The sequence below is a fragment of the Mustelus asterias genome, unplaced genomic scaffold, assembly GCF_964213995.1.
Source record: "Mustelus asterias unplaced genomic scaffold, sMusAst1.hap1.1 HAP1_SCAFFOLD_310, whole genome shotgun sequence".
Classification (NCBI taxonomy): Eukaryota; Metazoa; Chordata; class Chondrichthyes; order Carcharhiniformes; family Triakidae; genus Mustelus; species Mustelus asterias.
Window position 1 is genome coordinate 91,953 of NW_027590274.1, and position 12,772 is coordinate 104,724.

The 12,772-nt window shown below is 44.6% G+C and overlaps 3 non-coding genes across 3 annotated transcripts; 2 read left to right on the forward strand and 1 right to left on the reverse strand.

Moving 5' to 3' along the window:
- Positions 1–7,318: 7,318 nt before the first annotated feature.
- trnai-uau (transfer RNA isoleucine (anticodon UAU)) lies at positions 7,319–7,413 on the reverse strand. The gene is made up of 2 exons: positions 7,376–7,413; positions 7,319–7,354 (listed from the first exon to the last, which is right to left on the reverse strand). It is a non-coding gene; the product is annotated as a tRNA-Ile (tRNA).
- Positions 7,414–8,356: 943 nt separating this feature from the next.
- Positions 8,357–8,430, forward strand: trnan-guu (transfer RNA asparagine (anticodon GUU)). Its single transcript has one exon. It is a non-coding gene; the product is annotated as a tRNA-Asn (tRNA).
- A 1,365-nt stretch (positions 8,431–9,795) lies between these two features.
- On the forward strand, positions 9,796–9,867 carry trnae-cuc (transfer RNA glutamic acid (anticodon CUC)). The gene has a single exon. It is a non-coding gene; the product is annotated as a tRNA-Glu (tRNA).
- Positions 9,868–12,772: the final 2,905 nt, after the last annotated feature.

A 12,772-nucleotide genomic window follows, 5' to 3' on the forward strand; every position in this document is an offset into this window, starting at 1 on the left:
TTTGCAGGTGCACCATAGAAAACATTATTTCTAGTTGTATCACAGCTTGGTATGGCTCCTGCTCTGCCCAAGACCGCAATAAACTACAAAGGGTCGTGAATGTAGCCCAATCCATCACTCAAACCAGCCTCCCATCCAGTGATTCTGTCTACGCTTCCTGCTGCCTCGGCAAAGCAGCCAGCATAGTTAAGGACCCCACGCACCCCGGACATTCTCTCTTCCATCTTCCTCCTTCGAGAGAAAGATACAGAAGTCTGAGGTCACGTGCTAGCCGACTGAAGAACAGCTTCTTCCCTGCAGCCATCATACTTTTGAATGGACATTACCTTGCATTAAGTTGATCTTTCTCTAGACCCTGACAGTGACTGTAATACCACATTCTGCACTGTCCCGTTTCCTTCTCTATGAACAGTACACGTTGTCTGTATAGCGCGCAAGAAAAAATGCTTTTCACTGTATACTAATACATGTGACAATAATAAGTAAAACCAAATCAAATCGTTTCATTTCTCCTGACTTCCAGCCTATTCCTGTTGTTAAATTTCCTCCCTCCTGAGTTTCAGTCGTTTCAAATTCCCACATTTTTCACCTTTTCCTGTTGTAATGAAAGGCCATGGACGGAAAAGATGAGCGTTGTTTCCCTGTCCACAAATTCTGCCTGAATTCCTAAGTTTCTGCAGCATCTTCCGCCTTCGCTGCAGTTATCTGATCGGTTTTGACTGACCAAGAGAGCATCTTTTCTTTCAATCAGTGGCTGCTTATAGGCTCCTTGGTGTAGGGGTATGAATCGCATTTTGGTATGCCTTAACCACCGAGATCCCGAGTTGAAATCCGAGACTAGCCCTACTGTTTCTTCTTATCCCTGTTACATCAAAACATCGAAACCAGGAGTAGGTCATTGGAACATCATCTCCCATTCATTGTTGTCATGCCTGATAATCAAATTCAATACCCTGATCCACCATTTAGCCCCAAGAGCTATATTAAACTTCTCTTGAAATCATAGTGTTTGGCCTCAACTACTTTCTGTGGGAGTGAACTCTGCAAATTCACCACCCTCTGGCTGAAGGAAGTCTCATCATCTCAGCCGTTATCCTCAAACTATAATCCCCAGCCCTGGACTCCCCACTAACGAGAACATTCTTTCTGAATCTACCCTGTTTCATCCGGTCAGAATGTTATAAGGTTCCATTAGAATCATAGAATCCCTGCAGTACAGAACGAGGCCAATTCGGCCCATCAAGTCTGTACGGACAACAATCCCATCCAGGCCCCACTCCTGTAACTCCATGCATTCACCCTGCTACTCCCCCTGACACGAGGGCCAATTTAACACGGCCAATCAACATTAGCCGCACATCTTTGAACAATGGGAGGAAAGCGGAACACCCGGAGGAAACCCATGCAGATACGGGGAGAATGTGCAAACTCCACACACACAGTGACCCGATGCCAGATTTGACCTCGGACTCTGGCGTTTTGACGCAGCAGTGCTAACCAATGTGCCACCCAAAACATATCTGCCCAGAAATAGCCAGGATAAGTTGGCAAGAAATGCATTTGCCAATGTTGGACACCTAAGTGTTAAAATAAGCCGCATCCCAGAAGGGACGCGAACACACGCTCACTTGGTTTAGGAAGCCAGTGCCTTACGCATTAGGTCACTAGAGCTATAGGTGAGCTACTGCTGCAGCTTGAAGAAGCTGTATATCTCCATCCACATAGACAGTGACTAACCCCAGAATCGAAACCAGGTCCCTGGTATTGTGAGCCAGCAGAACTAACCACTGTGCCGCTCTCTCCCACGAAGATTTTATCAGATTTCATGAGCTGCAGATTTTGTTTCTTTCTTTGCATTGCTGACTTTGGGATTGGTTCACATGGGGTTTCGTTTGAGAATCTGAGCACAAACTGTGAGAAATATATCAACACAACACAATCGCTCGAAAATAAAGATATGATCAACAGGGTTGGCTATGTAACTTGACGTTCATTTTATCTCCATTCACCTCGTCAGCTGGCCCCATGATTATCGGTTCAGTGAGCTGCCTTGATGTTTCTTTTTGTTCGTGTGGGTGTCGCTGGCTAGATCAGCATGCGCTGCCCATCAGTATTTACCCTTGAGAAAGTAGTGGTGAGCTGCATTCTTGAAACGTTGCATCCATTTGTACAGGTACACTTACAGTGCTGTTAGGGAGGGAATTCCACGGATTTGTCCCAATGACAGTGAAGGAACGGCGATATATTTCCAAATCAGAATGCTGAGGGACTTGAGGGTGGTGTTGGCTGTGTGGCTTTGGAGGGGGGGGGGGAGGGCGTGGGGGGGGGGGGGTGGGGGGGCGGTGGGAGGGGGGTGGGGGGTGGGGCGGGGTGGTGGTGGCGGGAGCTGCCGGGTGGAAGCGGTCATGGGTTTGGAAGATGCTGTCTAAAGTGCCTTTGGTGGATTCCTGCATCATGCAGACAAGTGGAGAGAGACTAAATGATTTTCTTTTGCATCCGTATTTACGGAAGAAACGGGCATGGAGTCTACGGAAATACGGCAAACAGGTAGGGAGGTCATGGAACCTTTCCAGATTAAAGGGGAAGAGGTGCTCGCTGTCTTGAGGCAAATCAGAGTGGATAAATCCCCAGGACCAGACAGGGCATTCCCACGGACCTTGAGGGAAGCTAATGTTGAACTTGCAGGGGTCCTGGCAGACATATTTAAAATGTCAGTATTCACGGGGGAGGTGCCGGATGATTGGAGGGTGGCTCATGTTGTTCCGTTGTTTAGAAAAGGTTCCAAAAGGAATCCTGGAAATTATAGGCCAGGAAGTTTGACATCGGTGGTGGGCAGGTTATTGGAAGGTGTGATAAGGGATAGGATCTACAAATATTTGGATAGACAGGGACTTATTAGGGAGAGTCAACATGGCTTTGTGCGTGGTAGGTCATGTTTGACCAATCTATTAGAGTTTTTCGAGGAGGTTACCAGGAAAGTGGATGAAGGGAAGGCGGTGGATGTTGTCTACCTGGATTTCAGCAAGGCCTTTGACAAGGTCCCGCATCGGAGGTTCGTTAGGAAGGTTCAGTCGCTAGGTATACATGGGGAGGTAGTAAATTGGATTAGACACTGGCTCAATTGAAGAAGCCAGAGAGTGGTTGTGGAGGACTGCTTCTCTGAGTGGAGGCCTGTGACTAGTGGTGTGCCGCGGGGATCGGTGTTGGGTCCATTGTTGTTTGTCATCTATATGAATGATCTGGATGATAATGTGGTAAATTGGATCAGCAAATTTGCTGATGATACAAAGATTGGAGGTGTAGTGGACAGTGAGGAAGGTTTTCAAAGCCTGCGGAGGGATTTGGACCAACTAGAAAAATGGGCTGAAAAATGGCAAATGGAATTTAACGCAGACAAGTGTGAGATATTGCACATTGGAAGACAAGCCAAAGTAGAACGTACAGGGTAAATGGCGGGACTCTGAAGAGTGCAGTTGAACAGAGGGATCTGGGAATACAGGTACAGAATTCCCTAAAAGTGACGTCACAAGTGGGTAGGGTCGTAAAGAGTGCCTTTGGTACATTGGCCTTTATAAATCGGAGTATCGAGTATAAAAGTTGGAGTGTTATGGTAAGGTTATATAAGGCATTGGTGAGGCCGAATTTGGAGTATTGTGTACAGTTTTGGTCACCTAGTTACAGGAAGGATGTAAATAAGGTTGAAAGAGTGCAGAGAAGGTTCACAAGGATGTTGCCGGGACTTGAGAAGCTGAGTTATAGAGAGAGATTGAATAGGTTGGGACTTTATTCCCTGGAGCGTAGAAGATTGAGGGGAGATTTGATAGAGGTGTATAAGATTTTGGTGGGTATAGATAGAGTGAATGCAAGCAGGCTTTTTCCGCTGAGGCTGGGGAGAAAACAACCAGAGGACATGGGTTAAGGGTGAAAGGAGAAAAGTTTAAAGGGAATATTAGGGTGGGCTTCTTCGCGCAGAGAGTGGTGGGAGTGTGGAATGAGCTGCCGGATAAAGTGGTAAATGCGGGGTCACTTTTAACATTTAAGAAAAACTTGGACGGGTTCATGGATGAGAGGGTGTGGAGGGATATGGTCCAAGTGCAGGTCAGTGGGACTAGGCAAAAAATGGTTCGGCACAGACAAGAAGGGCCAAAAGGCCTGTTTCTGAACTGTAAGTTTCTGTGGTTTTCTATGGTTTTCTATGGTTCAGACTCACTCTGGTCACAATGTTTGCCTAACGCTCTGCTATTTTGTGAGGCTCTGACAGTTTTTGTACAGGTTCAGCCCAGTTCTGTTTCTCTGTGGGTCTCAATGCGCAATAACACACGCCAGAGTCTGCCAGCTCCGTTTTAGACACTTTCAGCGGGACGGTGCGGGTTGTGCAATTGAGCTCCGCTAAAAAACGGTCCTCTGGGAATCTCTCTGTGTTCTCGCTAACTCTATGTCTCGTCAGCAGGAACTCCATGGTCCCGCTGGGATACTGACGGTACCAGAATAAGTAAGGGGTGTTGCTTGTAGCTGTATAATCACAGAGCAACTGAACATCATCTCCTTCAGTGACGGTGACTGCAGCCGCTGTTTGTGAAACAGAATCTCCTCCACAGTGTCCTGGAAGAACGCAAAGAAATATTGAACTAAATGCGGCTTCGCATTAAACATCACATACCCCCCTTCCCCCCAACACCTCCCTCTCCCCCCCCCCCCCCGCCACTCCCCAGAATCTGCTGTCATCTTGAACAATAATCTCAGAGATAAATCACACAGCAGAACAGAAGCATATATTTTTCACAGTTCAGTGGCTGGAAAGGGAAGGTGCTTGTGGCGATTAAATAACATTTACACTATAAACACCGTACGTTCTAACGAGATCAGTTCAATGTCTTCAGTTCATGTAACTGGAAACTGCTCACGGACTGTCTGTTTGAAGTTTGATGTTTGCCAAAGTTATTCGCTGATATCAGAGGAGCTTGAATCCCAGCCCAAACTATTCTCCCTCGTTCCCTCGGGGAAATGTGACTAATCCCAACAGTGTTCAGCGTTGAGGCCAGCGAGAACGGGATAACGTTTCCATGTTGAGATCAATAAATTCCCTGATCATCTACCCCTACCCATAGAACCATACAACCATAGAAAATTACAGCTCAGAAACAGGCCTTTTGGCCCTTCTTGTCTGTGCCGAACCATTTTATGCCTATATTGAGCGAACCGCTCAACCTATGTTGAGGCTCTATGTCTTCTTGGAGGAGATCTCCAAAACATCCAATTATCCCCGTAGCTCCGTGAAATCTCTATTTAACTAACGTTGCTCTCAAGAGTACAGTCCGGTCTCTATCACCTCACCACAAAACTGAATTTCCTCATCTCTGGACATGATGCAAGGCGGATGATTGAGCAGAGATTTTGGAAAATATTGTCAGTTGGCAGTTGGGGAAAATGGAGAAGGAAGCAAACAAGAAAACACTGTCTCCAGCTTTGCGAATCTTTAGAAACTCTTTGGGAACCGGAACCAGAGGAGATTGAAGGGTGAACTGTCTGACAGTTGTGGGAGAGTTGGTTCCCGGTGACATGGATGTGTCTGCAATGGATGGGCTCTGACTGTTAGACTTAACTAACCCATTAGAAATCCATTCAATTATTCCATTCTCTCAAACTCATTAATTATTCTCTCTTTCTCCGTTACACGGTGAGTGAGACAGGGAAAAGCAGCAATCTTCCAGCCCCCACTCTCCAAACATCCCCTGCCAGCAAAAAGGACTGACGACTTAGCTGTGTCTGTTTTCTATGAAATGGTGAAGAGTAAATATTAAATATTTCGATTGATACCCAATTGAGTTCACATTTCACAATAAACTTCAATTCGGAAACTTCAGAGCAGTGAGTTTTGACAACATTTCTGCCCCGTTTAGCGCCTGGGACCTGCGCAAATATGAATAGAATGTGATTATCCCTTCAATACACAAAGTCCGCTCAGGATAAAAGCGACTTGATGGTCAAACTGTACAGTCTGAGTTAACTTTATAACCTGATTTGTGGAAGTACAATTCGGCTAAAAACCATTTTTCATGCGGCAGAGAAATTCATCTAACATTAGAATCAGTAAATGACATTTGTGCCATTTCTTTTCTCTTTTACCATGTCTGGGTGGCCGGGGGTGGGGGGGGGGAGGTGGCGGTAGGGGGGGCGTGGGGGCGGTAGGGTGGTTGCACTGTGGCACAGTAGTTAACACTGCCATCTCACAGTGCTAAAGATCGATTCCCGGTTTGGGTCTCTGTCTATTTGACGTTTGCACTTTCTCCCCGTGTTTGCATGAGTTTCCTTTGGATCCTCCGGTTTCTTCTCACAGCCGGAAAGACGCGCTGGTTCGGTGCATTGACCCGAACAGCCGTCGGAGTTTGGCGACCAGAGAATTTGACAGTGTCTTCGTTACAGTGTTAATGTAAGCCTTACATGTGACTAATAAATAAACTTTATTTTAACTGAGCATTTTGCAGAATAACGTTTCACACTTGGGAAGTGCAACTGCAGTTAGGCTGAGAGATAATGTTTTCTTTCAATATTTAACAACAAAAGAAAATGAGGTAACTTTTCCTCACACTGAGAGATGAGTTAGTTCGTTTCCTATTTCACACAGGAAACCTTTCATATGTTAAGTGAATGTATAAAACACCACACTTCAGAAACTCTGAAGTACAATCAAATTGCACGGTTCGACACCCCAGTCTGTTGCAGAGTTGGAGAGCATCGTTTCTGTCTGTAATAATTATCACATTCATCTAAACACACGAAAGATTCCCGATTCGAAAACGGGAGGAAACATTTTTAGATACGTTTCACCTCGGAGTGAGGAAAATAGAAATAATTCACGTTTATTGCTGAATATTAGCTGAATACAGTAACTTACACGATGTTACATTTCGCCTTCCCCTCCACATTTCTGTACACACTCAAACCCGACAGAATATCTTTAACTGGCTCCCGTTTCCAGCTCTGTCAGTTCAGAAAGCTTCTCTCAAACTTGCACATTCGGGCTTTTCTTTCGGTCATTTGTGAAACACTGGCGTCGCTGGCCAGCATTTAATGCCCATCCCGAGTTGAGTTGCAAGCATATTGCTGTGGCTCTGGAGTCACAAGTAGGCCAGATAATAACAGCAGATTTCCTTCCTAAAATACATGAGTGAAGCATATGGCTTCCTCCAACAGTCGGAAATTGTTTCATGGTCATCAATGCGAGGTTTTATTTATTGAATTCAAATTCCACTACCGACCGTAACCGTCCCCAAAATGGGAGCTGGTCAAGCGATAGTAGCACCAACACCATCTCACGTGCTCTAGGTGAGGCTCGAACTCACAACCTCGGCATGGCCCACGGGCTGTACTGCTGTATAAGTACCGCGCGCTAACCGATTGCGCCACTGGAGTACGGCTTTGGGCTGATTTTTGTCAGATTATTAAAGACTTTTACAGCGTCACCTCCGTTAACAACAGTCATTCGAGGCAACATAGACGGGGAACAAACGCATCAATGATTCTCTCTTCACCAGCTCCACAGTAAGTGAGACAGGGACAAGCAGCAGCATTTTACCCCGCATTCTCCAATCATCCATCCGCTGCCAGCAGAAAAGCGGCGACTGCCGCTTCAATTAGTGGGTTACCGCCCATCCCTGGGACACAAGATTCAACCCCGTTCAAAACTCGCAATACACCTAACACAAGTTCAGCAAAACGTTTACGGATTATATCCCGCGCACTGAACCTTCGAGTATCATTTAAACAGTATCTGAGTGAGTCACAAACAATATTCAAACCAACTTTCCAAAACGTTTCAGTAGTAGATTCCTCCATTTGATTGAAAAGCTGAGCGCTGTGAATCTGGAAATGAACACCATGGGGTTTATGTTACCCAGTGACTATGAGTCCGTCAGGTTTCCAATTCCATTTGAGTTGTATATTGAAGCGAATCTCATTTCAAAATGAGGAGAAAACAATGAAAATATTAACTCTTGGAACAAATCCTGAGGAAAATGGGTCACAATATTTGGATACAGGTACAGCTGTGAATGGTGTTATTGATGATTGAGTGGAAACTATTGGATCCTTGGGCTTCTGGTGGTCAGTTCCCTTCCCTCCCTTTGAATTGCTCCCTGTGATAAGAGACATGGATTCATTTTACCTACACGTTCATAGGAAAAAGAGAATAACCAACACACTACAGAAATGCTGCGGGATCAACGTAACCAAAGATACTTGGATAGAATTCTAAACGGTGCGGTCATGCTGCAGTTCTGGAACAGGTTTTGCAGAAAGAGAATTGTGGTTATTGACACCCTAGCTTAGAATATCGTCAGCAGCAGCTGCTGCCTTAGTCTCTGTGGCGCAATCGGTCAGCGCGTTCGGCTGTTAACTGGAAGGTTGGTGATTCGAGACCACCCAGGGACGCTGATTTTACTGTTTTCTCACCATCTGCATTCATAGGCAAACAGTTGCGTGTTGGCAATGGGTCCGTGGTCGTCAATAAAAAATAGCTCTCAAGTGTTGCCAGTTGTACTGTTATCTGTTGTCACCAACATTATTTAATGACTATTGACTTCTGACATATTACATATAATATTATATACATGCTTCCATTGTACCATTAAGCTTAACAATTAGAATGGAAACATGAATTTGTGGCTGAGCATTTGTTCCAATTCCATATCCCTGCTACCATTCATTCCTGAATAGATCATAAACCTATCCAACCCGAACTGAAATGTGTTCAATGATGGAGCATCTACAACCCTCTGGCATAGAGAATTCCCCAAATTCACTATCCTTTAAGTGAAGAAATGTCTGCTCATCGCAGTCCTAAATCATCAGCGCCTTATCCTGAGATTGTACCCCCGTGCTTTAGATTCCCGGACCAGGGAAAATAATGTCTCAGCATCCACCCTATCAAACTCATAGAATGATAGAATCCCTGCAGTTTTTCAATGCAATCTATTCCTTCTCGTTAAAGCTGTTGAGATTTTCCAGATTTTTCTGTTCTTGATTTAGATTCCAGCATCCTCAGATTTTGCTTTTATTTTGTCTGAAATGGGGAGATCCAAACTGAACACACTATTACAGATGTGGTCTCAACACAACCCTGAATAACTGTCGCAAGACTTCAAACACTTCAAATCTTAACTCCGTGCTCATGGCTGGAAGGAGAGTGTGACAGTCGATAATTGGCACTGTGTACGTTCCTGCAATCAGGAACTGGATCAGGAAGATGAGATATCTGTGTCTCTTTATACTGTTATCTCTAAACTCCATCTCCTCTCAATGCCGTGTGTCATACATTCGCTTTCCTTGCTTTCCAGGTGAAGATCGGGTTCACCAACTCTCTGTGTCTGTATCAAGCAGCTAATTGACCCTGGGAAATGAACAACCAGAGGGAACTTGATGAGAGGCAGCGACAGAAACAGGAAGAGAAGCGACAGGATAATGTTTCATAAATGAGTTCTGCCAGTTGCTCTCCGTGGTGAATGTCTGTCGTGTGTTACCTTGTAAGTTTCACAGAAGCCACAGTGATGAGTTTGGTGAGATTTGGAAATTGAAAGTGCCACATGACCAGCTTGCGGTACTATTTCACCTCACGGTCGATTTCATGTTGCAGCTAACAGGATTCGCTGTTTTAATTGGCTGAACAGTCCCTTGGGTTCGATCTAAACATGACAATTTAAAGGAGAAACTTGTTTTTTGTGAATAAAGAGTCTGAAATAAAAATAAAAGGCAGAAGGCTCATGGATAAATCAATCTTTTAAAGAACTTAGGCTAGCTTCCCTGGTGGTCTAGTGGTTAGGATTCGGCGCTCTCACCGCCGCGGCCCGGGTTCGATTCCCGGTCAGGGAAAATAGATATATTGCTGCGTCAACATCCTGCGTTACTTCCAGGTTTGTACCAGTTCTGTGGGAATCAGCAGCAGGTCGGTTTCCTCTTTTGTGTCTGAATTGGAAATGTCACATGTCAAGAACAAAAAAAAGAGAGTAATAGGATACAAAGCGCTCACGATATAGATGGTGATGTCGGCTAAGATCTGGCTGTTGATGGAGTAGATTTTATTATTTCTACTGACATAAATAGCTCGCAGGTCTGGGTCCAAATCTCGGACTCAGTGACAAGAAGACCTTTAATTGTAACTCTCCGACCTCCAGTGAAGTGGAGGCAGTTTTCACTCAGAAAGCAGTAACTGTGAGATTAACAGCGCGGGATGGAGAAAGACTCAGTTTGAGCGGTGACGCTGCCGGAGGAATGGAGAGCTGGAGTTCACCCAGAAAAGCAGCAAAGTTGCTTCTTCTGTACAAACCTCCTTCTGTACAAACAGTGGCCCCCAACTTGGGGCTGGAAGCCACCGTCCATTAACGCTGATAAGTTAATGATGATCAGCAGAATATCCACAAAATGGTTTATCACAGGTTGGTACTAACACTGCAGTAAAATTAAATGCAGTAGAATAGGACGGCATGGTTTCACAGTGGTTAGCAATGATGCCTCACAGCGCCAGTGGCTCAGGTTAAATTCTCGGGTCACTCTGTGTGGAGTTTGCACGTTCTCCCCGTGTCTGCGTGGGATTCCTCCGTGTGCTCCGGTTTGCTTTCCAAACATGTGTGAGAGACGGCCCGAGTGGGGTGGAGGGAGAGGGGGCAACAAAATGGAAAGTGAGATTTTAAATAAACAATGCAAAACATGGAAATTTAAAAAAAAAAATAAATATATATAAAAAGATATAAAGTAATAAAAATAAATAAGTAAGATCAAACGAAATAAAACAAAATAAATGGAAATGGGGAGAAGATGGAGGAAAGGAGATGCTCTGAAGTTGTTGAATTCAGTGTTGAGTCTGGAACGCAGTCAGTGCCGAATCGGGAGATCGGGCGATGTTCCTCCAGTTTGCATTGGAATTCCTCCTGATACCATTGTTTATTGCCCCTTCCGTCACGTTACTGATGATCAGGAGTAGACTGATGGTAATTTGCGGCGTTGGATTTGACCTGATATTTGTAAACCGGGTAATCTTGGGCAAATTGAAGCATTGGCGGTTAGATGGCAGTGTTGTAGCGTAGGAACAGCTTAGCTCGGATTGCGGTAAGTTCTGAATCTGAATTCTTCAGCACCATTGCCAGAATATATTTTTATGACCATAGCATTGGCTGTTTTCAATGCTTTCAACTTTCTTTTTCTTTAATTCAAATCAAATGGAATTGGCATTTTTTCCGTTCAGTGTCTTCCCCACTCCGTCTCTATCTTTCTCTTTGTCGATCTGCGTCGGTTATTCCCTCGCTCAGTCTCTCCATACAATTCCCCTCTTTTGTTCTTTTTTATTCATCCTATTCTCTCCATGTCTGGGTGGAATCAAGCTTCATTGAATTGATTCCTGAGATGAGGTGGTTGTTGGGCCGGGGACCCATCTTGATCTGAAGTGGCGGAGGAGACTCAACGGGACATGTGATCCAATCCCGCCTCATTGGTTCTGTTCACTGCCAATACCAGCTCTGGTAGCAATCACTTCTGATGGTGTCACTGATAAGAATTCGAGGACACTTAATTGAGGATAGCGCTCTTTGTGGACGAGTGGGTTCAAACTCCCCCACCGTCAGATATTCACTTCATTTGCTTTAAACGTTAAGAATAAAGTTGGTCAAACACGTGATCGCCAAAATGTTTCGCAGTGGAATGTATTATCATTCATTTTGATGAGAGGAACCAGAAGAGGCAATGTAAAATGAGAAACTAACGGGATTGTGGAAGCAGTTTTGTTGCTTCTCCAGTAAACCAGATCTTCTTCAGCTGCAAGAGCTGCTGTGTTTCTGTAGGGAAGTGGTTACCACGTTGACCTCACACGCGAAACGTTCCTGGTTCAAGACCGCGTCGAAGCATTCCCAAATGTTTTTTATTGCTCACGGATTCATACTTCAGAATTATTCTCGTTTCTCACGAAACTTTAATTGAACGGTTGAGTTATTGCAGCATTTAAGTCAGGAATTGCTCTGTAATGAGAACAAAACGGAAGGTATGTGATAGAGAGCTAGACAAGATGGATTAACTGACACAGGTAATGATGGACAAGTGCAACATTGAGCTGGTGATGGTGGAGTCCGGGTGATCTATTGCTGCCGAATCAGTGTTTTCACCGCCAGGGCCCGGGGTTTATAACAATCGATAACTAAGTAGAACATCTTGAATTTGCTCTGTTTGTGGGGATAATTGAATCTGAACACAAGGAAAAAGGTGCATTTTACTGGAATCATAAAGTGATATCGAGATTGAGTGAATGTGTCTCAGGCGAAAGTGGCCTGAAATGAAGCAATGAGTAAAGCGACGATGATCAGCTGATTGCAAATCTCTTAAATCAGCTTCACTGGAAGTTTCGTGGTCAGGATTCAGTACGGTGGTTCGGGTTTGATTTCCACCCAAGGAGTGGGTGTAAATCAAACCCGATTATCATTCTATAATCAAATTATAGAACTTTCTATGATTCTTCATTGAATTCAAACACACCTCACAGCATCTGTGAAGGGCGAAGCAAGATTAATCTTCCAGCTGGAAGAACTTGCACTAGAGTTGGAAAAGTCAGAGATGTAACATCAGCAATAAGCTCTGACGAAGAATCACACGGCAAACACACGGCAGACAGTGGTCACTGAACGTAACTGACACATTTCAAATTCTGCCGCTTTGCATTAACATCTTTGAACTTCGTATTCTCCATCTCAGACATTTCCTATGAATCAAATATTACCCACAAAATCTTCGCTCT